The following is a 12,345-nucleotide window of genomic DNA, read 5'->3' as shown; positions in this document are numbered from 1 at the left end:
AAAAAATGCTTGCTTTTGTCTAACTTCATTAGGCATGCCTGTGACATTTGAGTTGGTCCTTAAGATAAAACATTTCCCTGTAAGTATTCCTTGCAGATGAGCTTGGGAAATTATTCAGCAGTGAAATTTCACTTGACCTACAGGGATTTGCTTTAGATCTATTTGGCCCTCACCACTGAACAGTTTTTCCTCCCACTGCCCTTTCTTACGAGAAGAACACACAACAGTGATCCCCAGCACCTCCCTCGATTTGTCCTCCATCAATATGTACACTCAGAGAAAACAACCAGAAAACTATCTGGAAGGAGGGGTAGAATGCATTTCATCCCTTACGTCTTTGCTCTTGGGTTCTCACTGTACCATCAGATAGAGCACGATCTCGGGGACAGTGTTGTTGTTGTTGCTGCTGTTGGCTTTGTTTCGTGAGCTTTAGGGGAATCTCTCGTGAGTTAATGAAAGTGTCTGGGAAAGTTTTAATTGTAACCCTGAGCTTCTCACCCTTTAGAAGGATCATTGTGCAATTGGAAATAATTTGACCAAATATTTGATTATGTTCTGCTGTGTGACAAACCATCACCGAATTCGGTAATCTAAATCAAGAAATATAGTTTATGTTGCTCAGAAATGTGCCCTTGGGGCAGGGATCTTAGGTGACTGCATGTCTGTCTCTGTGCCACACAGCATTGCCTGTAGAGGCTTCTGGGCAGGAAGGATCCCCTTCCAACGCGGCTCTGCCACGTGGCTGGCAAGTTGGTGCTGGCTGCTGGCTCGGTCTTCAGCCAAGACAGTTTGCAGAGGTGCTATTTCTTTTCCCGTGAATCTCTCCCCGTCGTCCTTCTCACAGATGAAATGAGTGTTTCAAGAGTCCTGGGTAGAAGCCACAAGTCTTCTTAGGATCTGGCTTTTTATCCACTGTATTCTATTGGTCAAACAAAGTGACGAAAGCCAGTGTGGATCCCAGGGGAAGGGAATTAGACCCCCTGTCTTAATGAATGGAGTGGTGAAGAATTTGTAGTCATAGCCAGTCTACTTATCCGCTATGCTGATGCCATTGTTTAACCTTACCTCACATCTGAGATCAAAGACCTTTCTGGATATGGTAGTCCTTGGATTCCACGGAATTTTCTGATCTCTCCAGTTTTTGACTCTTCTGTCTCTAACTGCTGTCCAACTTTCCGGGTGGAAAGTTGAATGAGCTGAAGAGTAATGAGGGTATAATAAGCAGACATAGAGTTTTATTTAAACTAGTTATAATCTGTATCCCTGTCTCCCACCGTGCCTCCACGCAAGAAATGAAAGGAGGGATGTCATCCTAAGGAGTCAATATCAAGATATGCTCACGAAGGAAACTTGGGAATATGATAGAGAAGGATACCAAGGGATTGTCCATAGCCACCAATCTTTAGGTTGATGGATGCCGTCCAACTAGTCTGGAAGGGAAACATATTCAAGGAGAGTATTCATCACACAGCAAAGATAAACACCTTGGAGCCAAGCTTCCTCCGAATCCTTCCTGACAAGCACCCTGTCTTTTGGGGTGGGAGTCTAATCAGATCCTATGAGAGGCTGTGCTGACACAGGGTTTTAGACTTTCATCATGGACAGGTGCTCCTGAAAGAATTGTTCTTCTCAACCCAAACCCTCTCATCTCTAACAAGAAGACCTTCCAATTCATGTCAGTCATGGGAGTTTTCCCATTACATCCAAAATTCAGGATTTGTTACACTAAAAAAAAAATCTGAATTTTTACATTTTTTTACTGTTTACTTTGAGAGAGAGAGAGAGAGAGAGAGAGAGAGAGAGTGAGAAAGGGAGTGGCAGAGAGAGGGAGACACAGAATCTGAAGCAGGCTCCAGAATCTGAGCTGTCAGCACAGAGCCTGATGCAAGGCTTGAACTCACAAACCATGAGATCATGACCTGAGCCAAAGTTGGATGCTTAACCGACTGAGCCACCCAGGCGCCCCTCAGATTTTTCTTTTTTTTATATATATACAACTATTACTGAAAGCTGTCTTAGAGTAATGTTGGAAGTTTCCATCCTAAGAGGAGATTTGGACAACTCTGAGACTGTAGTATGATTTTCCCCATAAACTAGATAAAAGCATATTGCCTCCTTTTCATCCATTCAGCCCCTTAAAGATGAGAGGTTCCCAAGATTCTGACTTCAGATTTCTTTTCTGACACTACATGCTTTCACCGAATGGTCCCAATTTATTTTAACAACTTCAACGATCACTTCTACCTCAACGGCTAGAAAATGTGTATCTCAAGTCCGTCCTTTCTCTCATCTCTTCCACAATCATAATTTCCGTTTGAATTCTCCTTATGTCATGTCTGCTTACATCTCAGAACCAACCGGTCCAAATCGGAACTCATCATTCCTTATTTCCCTCTTGTGGAAAACTACTTCTACTGTTGTAATTTTCTTAACAAGGTAATTGGTGTACCTGTGTCTACTTGGGATTCCAAATAAAAGAGAGAGTGGCTGTGGCTCCTTCTCTAGGCAGGACGTTCACCTGTCCCCCAAGTCTAGTGATTTACCTCAGAAATTATCTCGGGCTCACTAGGTACTACTTCTCCTCTGATTTCTCCTGAGCTCCAAGCCTCATCCCTCAGGCTCAGCCCATTATAATAATCCTTAACTGCTTCAGCTATCTCCTACCTTTCTAATCCATCCTCAACACTGAAAGTAGCATTATCTACTAAGTTCACTTGTGATTATATCAGCCCACTGTCTTAAAATTCTTTATAAGGCCAACTGCCCTAGTGTTTTTATGCCCTTGGCCCTGATCTGACCCTGCACACCTTTTAGTTTCATTGTCTTCTTGTTCTTTCCTCCTCCTGAACTCTGGCCAGAACAGGCAACTCCCAGTTCTCTTAAAGATGCCATAAACTTTCACAGTTTGGACTTCACGGATTTTACCTACCCTCTCCTGAAATTCTTTTCCCCGTGCCAACTCAAAAACCCCCTTTCATCCCTAGAGACCAAACTCAAAATACCATAGGCTTTATGAACCATGACCTGTCAGACAGAATTCATCATCTGTTCTGGTTCCCATGGCACTAAATAGCTCCACTGTGGCACTAAGTAATAGTTTCCATATAATTTTTCCCCACTAGATTAAACAAAGATAGTGTTGTGTTAAATTTTAGATTCTTATTTTATTATCCAGAACCTCACATACAGTATGGACTAGATGTTCAAAATGTTAATTGAATTAAGAGTCTGGATTGAATCGTGGCCGAAGGATAGATTTCTTTCACATATTTCTGAAGTTATTGTTAATTGAGAGACCCTTTTAAGATATCGACAGCCTTTAATACGTTCGTACTTATCTTTTGCACGTTTAGAAATCCATCCTAAGGAAGTCATCCTAAACATGGAAAAGCCTTTACAACAACAAAGATGGCAAACTCTTTGAAATCAACTTTTGTTTCTTCTTAGTCTTTGTATACACAGCACTTTTGTGCAGTGTTTAACGTAAGTCATTTTTTTAATCAGTCAACCGATTACTATTGCACAAAATTGTTTATTGTAACTTAAATAACCTAAATGTACAGATCTTTGGGGAACTAGTTAACTTTGATCCGTACACTTAGTGGTGTATTGTACAATTATGGAATATTTTACAAACTTCACTCTCACAGTGGCTTTTACAGAATGCTGGGTTCCCCATAACTCATTGTCCAGTGGAGAGCTCATGGAAGGAGGAGAGCCCAAACCTCATTTCTACTCACCCTAACCTGCAGCTTGCCTTCTCATCACACCTGTGTTCATCTCCTCACTAGGCTTTCTCTGGAAGGTTTATGTAGCTCCCTGGAGCTATTCAAATCATATTTCTCCTAATGACCATTTCTCTAAGTAGCTGAAAGCAGATATGCTGTTGCTGCTACCACTGCCATTACCCATGATAGATAACGAGCCTAGGGTGCTTCCGATATGCCAGGTCTTAGGTAGGTATTTTAAACAACTTTTCTGGGTTTGTCATGGACATTAAGGTAATCAGCATTTAGTAAATCCCTAATCAGCATTAAGGTAAAACCCTACTTAGGGTATGGAAGACCGGAGTCATGCCTTTCTTGACAAATATTTATCTCTTCCATTGTTCTCCAAGGTTAGAGACTCTTATAACCTACCATCTAATTTGTAATAACTCACAGCCCTTTTATCTGACATTTTGCCTTTGTTACTTGCTTCTTTGATAGTAGGGTTTGTGTCATTTCCATATTTTCAGGTCTAATGATGCTGGATATGAGTGGGACCCAACACTAAGTGCCAGACATTTAAGACTTGCTATATTCAACATACAGAAACTCTGGAAGGCCCACCAGATCACTGGCTTGGCGTGTTACTGTATGTTGAGAACTTACCAGAGGAAGATCGTTGTCACCGCCTAAGAGCAGTGATGAGACCTTTCCAAACGTGGCATAGCAATTGCATTAGGTTGTTTATTCCTTTTTACTTATTTGCTTCCTGACACTCTGTTTGCTGCCAGTGTTGGAATTTGCCACAGGGTTGACGTTGGAGAAGGACTTCACCGTGAAACAGGTTGTGGAATGTTGTAGTGGACATTGGTTTTTAAAAACTATGTATATTTATATCTGATTTATGTTTTCTTTTTTTTTTTACTTTTTATTTCATTTTTCCTGGATTTATTTGCCATTTCCATTCAATTCGAGTGCCTGGTTCTCCTTCCCCCGCGTGCCACGTACTTCAACAGCAGGAGGTGAGCCGAGAAACAGGTATCCTTAGTCTTCCCCTCTCCGCCCAGTGCAGCTTCTTGTCCGTTTTCAACTTTTTTTTCTTTTTTTTTTATTTTTTTTTATTTTTTTTTTAATTTTTTTTTTATTTTATTTTTTTTATTTTTGGGACAGAGAGAGAGCATGAACGGGGGAGGGGCAGAGAGAGAGGGAGACACAGAATCGGAAACAGGCTCCAGGCTCCGAGCCATCAGCCCAGAGCCCGACGCGGGGCTCGAACTCACGGACCGCGAGATCGTGACCTGGCTGAAGTCGGACGCTCAACCGACTGCGCCACCCAGGCGCCCCTCAACTTTTTTTTCAAATGTAGAACAAGCATATTAACGGCTTCTCAGCCCACCTCCCAGCCCCCAAATCTGCTCTCCTGCAGTCATCCTATCTGTATAATATCCTTTCCCTCATCTTATTTCCACTCACTGGTTCCAGGGGAAACCAAATCTCTCGGGCCGGCCAGGTTTGGCTCTAGTGCTGAGTTGTGATAGTAAGGATCTCAGGGACTTTGTGTACCATTGGATTCCTTGGGGTTCTAATGGGCAAAGGGGAATCTGGGACAAAAACTAATAGAAGAGATCTGTGTCAAGGGAAAGCACATTGCAGTACAGAGATGAAAATACTGGGAGCCACAAGGACATACAGTTTTGGTATTAAAAAAAGAGACAAGTCGATTATCTTGATATCTTAAGTGTCATGGTGTAATTAACTGTCTTCCAGGCTTCTTTTACTCAGGATGCATAGTTTGAACGGCTTGCGTTTCCAAGAGTCATCATGGATGAGATATAACAGCAGCCTCTAGTGGAAGAGAGGTAGTGAGAAGGAAGGCAGGCAACTTTCCAGAGAAAGACAATTAGAATCTAAATATATTATGCTTCTCAGACAGCGGTTAAGTAGTAGAAAAGGAATTCAAACCCATCCCAGTTGGAAGCCATGTTATTTCCTGAATGTTTCTCTGCTTTGTCCTTTTCTAATTTTGCAGATAAGAAATGTATAACCGCCCTACCTTAGTACAGAAGAAAAAGTAAAGACCTTGGTGTAAGCAAAAGGAAACTGGAGATTTCCAAATAATAGAAATCATAGAAAGGTCTGGCAATAGGAGTTAATAAGTCAATTATGGGAAACTGAGGCACAGAAGGGGAAATTCACAAGATGTCCTTTGGAAGAAATAGGGAGTTCCAAAGATCATAAAATAAACATCACTAATTTGACTTTAACCACGTCCTTGAGTTAGAGGGATGCTGAGGACAGGGAACCAGATAGGCCGTTAGTTCTGATGGGAAGGCTGCTCTACCTGGTATCTAAGGTGAGTGTTTCTGCTCCCAGAAATTTTTGCCACTAGCTTTGTGATTCCAGGTGAGTGATCTTGTCTCTTTCAGGTTCCCCTGAGCTGCATTTTCCTTAGCTAAAGACAAAGGTAGTACCTGTTGCCTACATGTGTCATGAAAATAAATGGTCTCATTACAAACCTCAAATGTGTAAAATCTCACAAACCGGAGACCCTGCATACAATGATTTTTCATCTTCCCGTACCTGGTTACCATGTTTGAATATATCCCTACCCCAATCCATTCCGTCTAGACTAGTCTTTTTTAGGAGCCTCCAGCCTAGTTAGAACCTATTTCTAGCATAAATTCCTACAATTTGTCAACATAAATACTCTGTTCCAGCCAGCATGGGTATTTGCTCACAATTAAACACACCTTAACTTTCATCTCTAATCCTTTTTCTTAGGTGACTATTTTATAGCTGGTACAGATCTCTGTCTACAAACTCAGCTTTCAGGAATTTTAACTTGATTACGCCCAGATTTAAGTTTGTTAAGAGACTTTACTCAGGCAAAGAATTAGAAACTTAATCTCAAATTGTCCCTCCTTCCCCTCCCCACAAAAAGCTAAATTGCCTTTTTTTTTTTTTTTTTAAATCTGGCATTTCACCTGCTTTCCAAGGGAATTCACCCCGTCTAGGTAATCATCCATGCAAGCTAGAATTTTCTGACCTCTCCTTTGTCATCCTCCAGGAGGCCTGTGTGATTCTCTATTTCATGCCACTTTGAGAACATTAGAGCTTCAGTCCTACCGGAGCACTGGGGAATTCTAGGCAGCTGTCCCAGGCTCATCAGCCTAAATGTTCCAAACCCTTTTTACCCTGGGATTTTGTTGTTTTCCCGGGGAATTCCTATGAACATTAGCACAAGATCTCCATTTTCAGGTGTCCTAAACGTAGAAAGATTAGTGAAGACACTCCCACCCCAAATGTCACTCACTTTTTGATTCTTGCCTACATTCTTCTCTTTTCCCAAGATAGAAGGACTTAGCACTAACGGTGGATAGTCAGGCTGTGTTACTCTCAGCTATTTTCTCACACATCCATCATCTTGGGTACAAGTTCTACATGTTCCTCTTAGGGATAGGGTTTTGAAACACTTTCTCTTTTTTGTGTTATCCCTTCCCCAAGAAAAGCTCTATAAAACAGCTAAGGGTGAGGTCAGAAATGGGACACTCTTCCATGTAAATAAACTCGAATGTGAGGATTTACTCTTCTTGGAGAAGTAGGTGGAAGGGCGCGGGAATCTAGAACTTTCTCGTGGGGGAGGAAAACAAGCATTGGCCAATGGGACCATTGGATTTGGAGCCACGATCGTGTGCTTTCACTATAGCATTAAGAGAATTGATAGGAAAACCTCCACACTTTGGAGTGTTGGTTACTTTTTTTGACTTTCACTAAGAAGACTGAAGAAAGAAAGAGGATTAATCTAAAACAGGCCCATTGAAAGGCACAGAGGGAAAAAAAGTACATAGTTGTGCTAAAACAAGCATTCTCCGCTTGCAAACAGTCATATTAGTGCCAAAAATGTTTGTAATTTGAAATCTGGCAGAGTTGTAAAAGCTAAATACTTTACCGCAGGCGAGAGCAAGGGGCAAAGAGGTGGGATTTGACAAAAAGAACGTATGGGGGTGAAAGACAAGCCTGGTATCCCAGGTGTCTCTGAGGTCTCTTTAGTAAGCATTGTTTGACTGATAAACGTGGAACTGAGTCTCCCCCTGGAGATGTGCCTGGGGGGCGAGGGGCCACGGCGTGGAGGCAAGGCCACATTACCTGCACCTCCCCACGAGAGGCGGCTTTTCTGCGTATTCCAAGCCACATGTCAGGACGAAGTGAAAGTCTATCGTATGTACATTCAGGGAGAGTTGGCTGCACACAGGTCCTGTTACTACAGAGCATCGGTACGGAGGACGGAAATTCATAGGCTCGCAGACGAGACCCAGACGCCCTCTGTGCCTCTGGAGACCAGACCGCGGAATTTATCAGAAGCAACGAAACCAAAGCTAACGACATTTTAAAGTGAGTCAGATTACCAAAGAAACCTCAGAGTTGGCCCTTCATCTCCACCTAACCAATCTTCGAACACTAGAAATGATTGCACAGAGCTGGTAGGGTGGTACGTTGCCTGCAGAGGGAATTGTCCCCTGATGTGGTCATGTAGGACAGTGGGCAAGGATGATTTTCCCGGACCGCAGCCTCCTGGGCAGCTGTTGTTGCTGCGGGTCAAAGGACTGACTCCGTTTCAGAGAAAGGGGAATCCTAGTACAGTCCAAAGTACAGCAACATGTACTTTGTGCTGTGGAGTATTAACGATTATAGGTTATTTCTCATTCTCTCCGTTTTCAGATGAGAATTTTCACTGACCTCGCCCACGGTTATATATTTGGAGAATTGGGAATAGATACGATAGCTGCTAGCCGTAGATCACTGGACCCTACAGAGTTCCACGCAGTCCAGTTAAGACGATAGCATGGCAGGAAAAGCTTGCACGTTGACCTGAATGCAACTGACAAAATTTTTCATGGTACCCTCTAGGAGGGGTTCGGTGTTTTCCTGTAGTTGTAGAGATTTTGAAAACTGCTTATAAATTTGTGTGTGCGTGTCAGGGGGAGAATTGGAGAAACCGAAGCAGACATGGGGAAGGTTATTGCTTGCACATCCTTTCCATTGAATATCCCCGTGTGGTTTAGGGATAGAGTGAGACATGGGATAGGGTGTGCGTTGAGCTCTAGGCTGACTTCAACCCCCCTTGCCACAGATAAATCCAGGAAATTCATGACACAGTCAGTCAGTGCCTGATATTACTCTGGGCAAAGTGGCTGGTTCAGAAGAATGTTCCTCATTCTTCTGGGAGAGCCAGTAAAAGCCATTGCTGTTTCTTCTTTTGGTCATTGTGCTATACAAATGAGCGGCAGCCCTCTTGCCACCATGAGGAAGGACCACCTCAGGATGAGGTGACACCGTGGTGAAGGTGAGACACAGAGAAGCAAAGAGAACATGTCTTCGTTTCTATTATTAGGCCACTGTAGCACTCAAGCCTTACGCTCTTGTAGTTACGTAACAGCATCAGTGCTGTTGTTTACATGGAGTTAGTTGTTGTGTTATTTGTAACAGGAAAATTCACAATTGTTATCATTATATTATTATTAAACTTAAAACTTTATGTAGCTTTTTATGTGTTCTTTTTCACCCAACGAAACTATACATTCCTTGAGAGCAGAAGCTATGTCTTATGTTTCTGTTTCTAGCCTTAAAAAATACCTAACACATCATAGTGCCTTATGAATATCTGTTAACTGGCTCATCAAAGGGCCAGATATGACTAGATAAGTTTGGCCACAGATATAGTCTGTTATAAAAATGTTCTTAGGTAGTTCTGGATTCTTCTAAAAATAATATATTTGAAAACAGTCTTTAATTTCAGTGATGAGGTGGTTTTCGCAGGACTCTAAAACTGGTGATTTTCAAACTACATGGTGTCCTGGCCAGTTACTTGAGATGATTCATTTCTTCCTAGAATCTGTCTTCAGAGAGTTTCCTTGAGTTCTTGATTCACCATCTTGCTGTCTATGATGAGAAGAGCTCAATGTATGAATTTATCGGCAGTGAACACACTAGGAAATCTATACAATAAGAATCAGTCATTTAAGATAAAGATTGTTTTTAATTTGATATGTTTCTTTAAAAGTATCTGAGGATTCATACATTTTCCTTCTAGGATTACAGAACATAAAAAAATGCATTGTGTGGTCAAATTAACCGTTGCAAAAAATCCCAAATATTTAGGACGTTTTTTTCTGTGTGTAAATATTGATCTGAAACTTGTTTTGCTTCCTGCAGTGAGGCAAGAGCTTATAGGGTCATGACCCAATTACAGACCATTTGATTTTCTCAGTTCAGCCTCCTAACTACTCACCAGAGATCCCTACGGTAAAATTTCTCATTATTTGCTTAAATTTGTTTGAAAACCAAATGGTAAATGGAATCGTTTCATCATATCTTGCAGTTTGTATGTTTTTCCTTGTCCTAAAATACAAATACTATAGCATAGATCCAGCCAAACATCTCCTATAAAGTTTTAAAATAATGTATTCAGTGAGGTAACCAAATCTTTTGTAAAATTAAACTCGCATTGGATTAAAGTATAACTGATTTTTTTCGTAATTATGGAGTCTGAAGATTGCCAGTTTTTCTTAAATTCTTTCAAGGTTACTTTGTCTTTCCTATTTTTAGTCTCTAATTTCATGGGGAGTTAGCATCTGTTATAATTTAATGCTGGATCATTATAGAGGTTATTCATATCAGTTGTTTTCCGCTGTTTTTCATAAATCCCTTGTCAATTTTCAAGACAGCCAGCTCCTCAATCTATAAACTGTTACTTTATCACCCCTGTATTTGAAGGGCACCGGAGCCTGAATGAGCTCCGGGTTGGTTTTTTTTTTTTTTTCTGTTTTTTTTTTTTTTGTGTCTGTTTGTTTTTAGTGTCTGAATATTAGTGACTTTCCATAAAAGATTATAAATGGCTACAATTTGCTGACATCATAACAAAAAGGACTTTAAAACAAAACATGTTTGCAAATTCCTCTCTGCAACTTCTGATCAAAGGATTTTAAACCATTAATAAGTATGTTTTTTTATTTCAAGTTTTTTAATTTAAGGTTGTTTTTTTTTTTTTTCTGTAGTCGTCTACTGTAGAGGTATGAGCAACAAATACTGATTTTTCCAAAGGCAGGCTCCTTTTGAGCATACTGTTTGTTTTCTCTCCTTTCACTTTTGTCCTTTTCTTTCTACCCTGTGCTCTTTTCCACTTACAGAAACAAATGAAGGGGCGCCTGGGCGGCTCAGTCGGTTAAGCGTCCGACTTCGGCTCAGGTCATGATCTCGCGGTTCATGAGTTTGAGCCCCCACGTCGGTCTCTGTGCTGACAGCTCAGAGCCTGGAGCCTGCTTCAGATTCTGTGTCTCCCTCTCTCTCCGCTCCTCCCATGCTCATGCTCTGTCTCTCTCTCTCTATCAAAAATAAATAAACATAAACAAAATGTTTTTAAAACAGAGAAACAAATGAAAACCTATCCCAGAGGTCCATGGTAAAATAAAATGGCATAATATTATATCATACACTTTGAAAAGGTGAAAACCACTCACCCGAGGAAGGAATCAAGGGAGACAGAATGCCACAGTGAGTGCAGGTGAGCTGGGAGTCCAGATTATGGATCTTCCAGTAATGGCTATGCTGTTAAACACGTGTGTGCCATCCATCCATTCTTTCTAATTGTACTAAATGCTGTCACTAATATGTGCCATGCTCTACACTAAGAGCTGTGATGACATACGAGATGGACTAGACAGATGACATCTGTGGTCACATGGGTTGCATTTTCATGGGAGAGCCCTCAAACACATACCAGTGAATGCAGTCAGTGCTTTGGACACGGAGACCAAGGGGCCTGTGGAAAGCTACGGTAAGGGTGCCTGACCCACATTAGGGCTTAAGGAAGAGACATCCTACTTGGAAATAGAAGAATAAGTAGGAATTTCAGCTGGCCAACTTAGGCAGAGAAAGAGTATTCCAAGGGCAAGAGGGCAGAAGACCTCAGGATGGGGACTGAGTAAGTTTACTCTGGATGTGTCATAGATCGGACGTTTAGCATGAGGTCAGGGAAGCAAGGGGTCAATGCGGTGGGTGTTCGACAGGGAAGATAAGGCTGAGTGAGGAAACAGGGAAGAAATAGGCAAGAAAGAAAGAGGAAACAGGAAAGAAAGTTGGGACACTCAGAGGGAGGGGCTGGGCCAGTGCCGAGGGAACAGTTAGGCAGAGAACACGACGATGATGGACATTCTTCTGAGCCACCCAGGCGCCCCTACATTCTTGATGTTATTGATGTTATTCTTGATAATTGGATAAATAAAAGGAGCACATGCAAGAAAGCACGGGACGCTCTTCTGTGTCTCTGAAACATTCTCTATTTCTGTTTGGTTTCACAAGCATAGGAAAGAATCCGAAACAACCATTAAAAAACAGCAACAAATAAAATACAAGTACTTTGTGATTTAATAGCTCTCCTGGCTTTGTCCTTGAATTTTAGTACCAAATTTTCACTACCTGCAAAAACAGTGGGATTTCTGAAAACCACCAGTAATTTAGTGGTTCTTGGAATTAAAGAATGATAGCATTGAAAAGATCAGGAACAAATAGTTGAAATTGGGTATTTTAGGTGCCTATTCTCTTGCAATATTAAGACATTAATATATCAATATGTTAATAC

Source organism: Lynx rufus, unplaced genomic scaffold (genome assembly GCF_022079265.1).
Source record: "Lynx rufus isolate CCGP_SWC_20201006 ecotype Redwood Valley unplaced genomic scaffold, mLynRuf1.p SCAF_3, whole genome shotgun sequence".
Lineage (NCBI taxonomy): Eukaryota > Metazoa > Chordata > Mammalia > Carnivora > Felidae > Lynx > Lynx rufus.
This window is presented reverse-complemented; position numbering follows the sequence as displayed.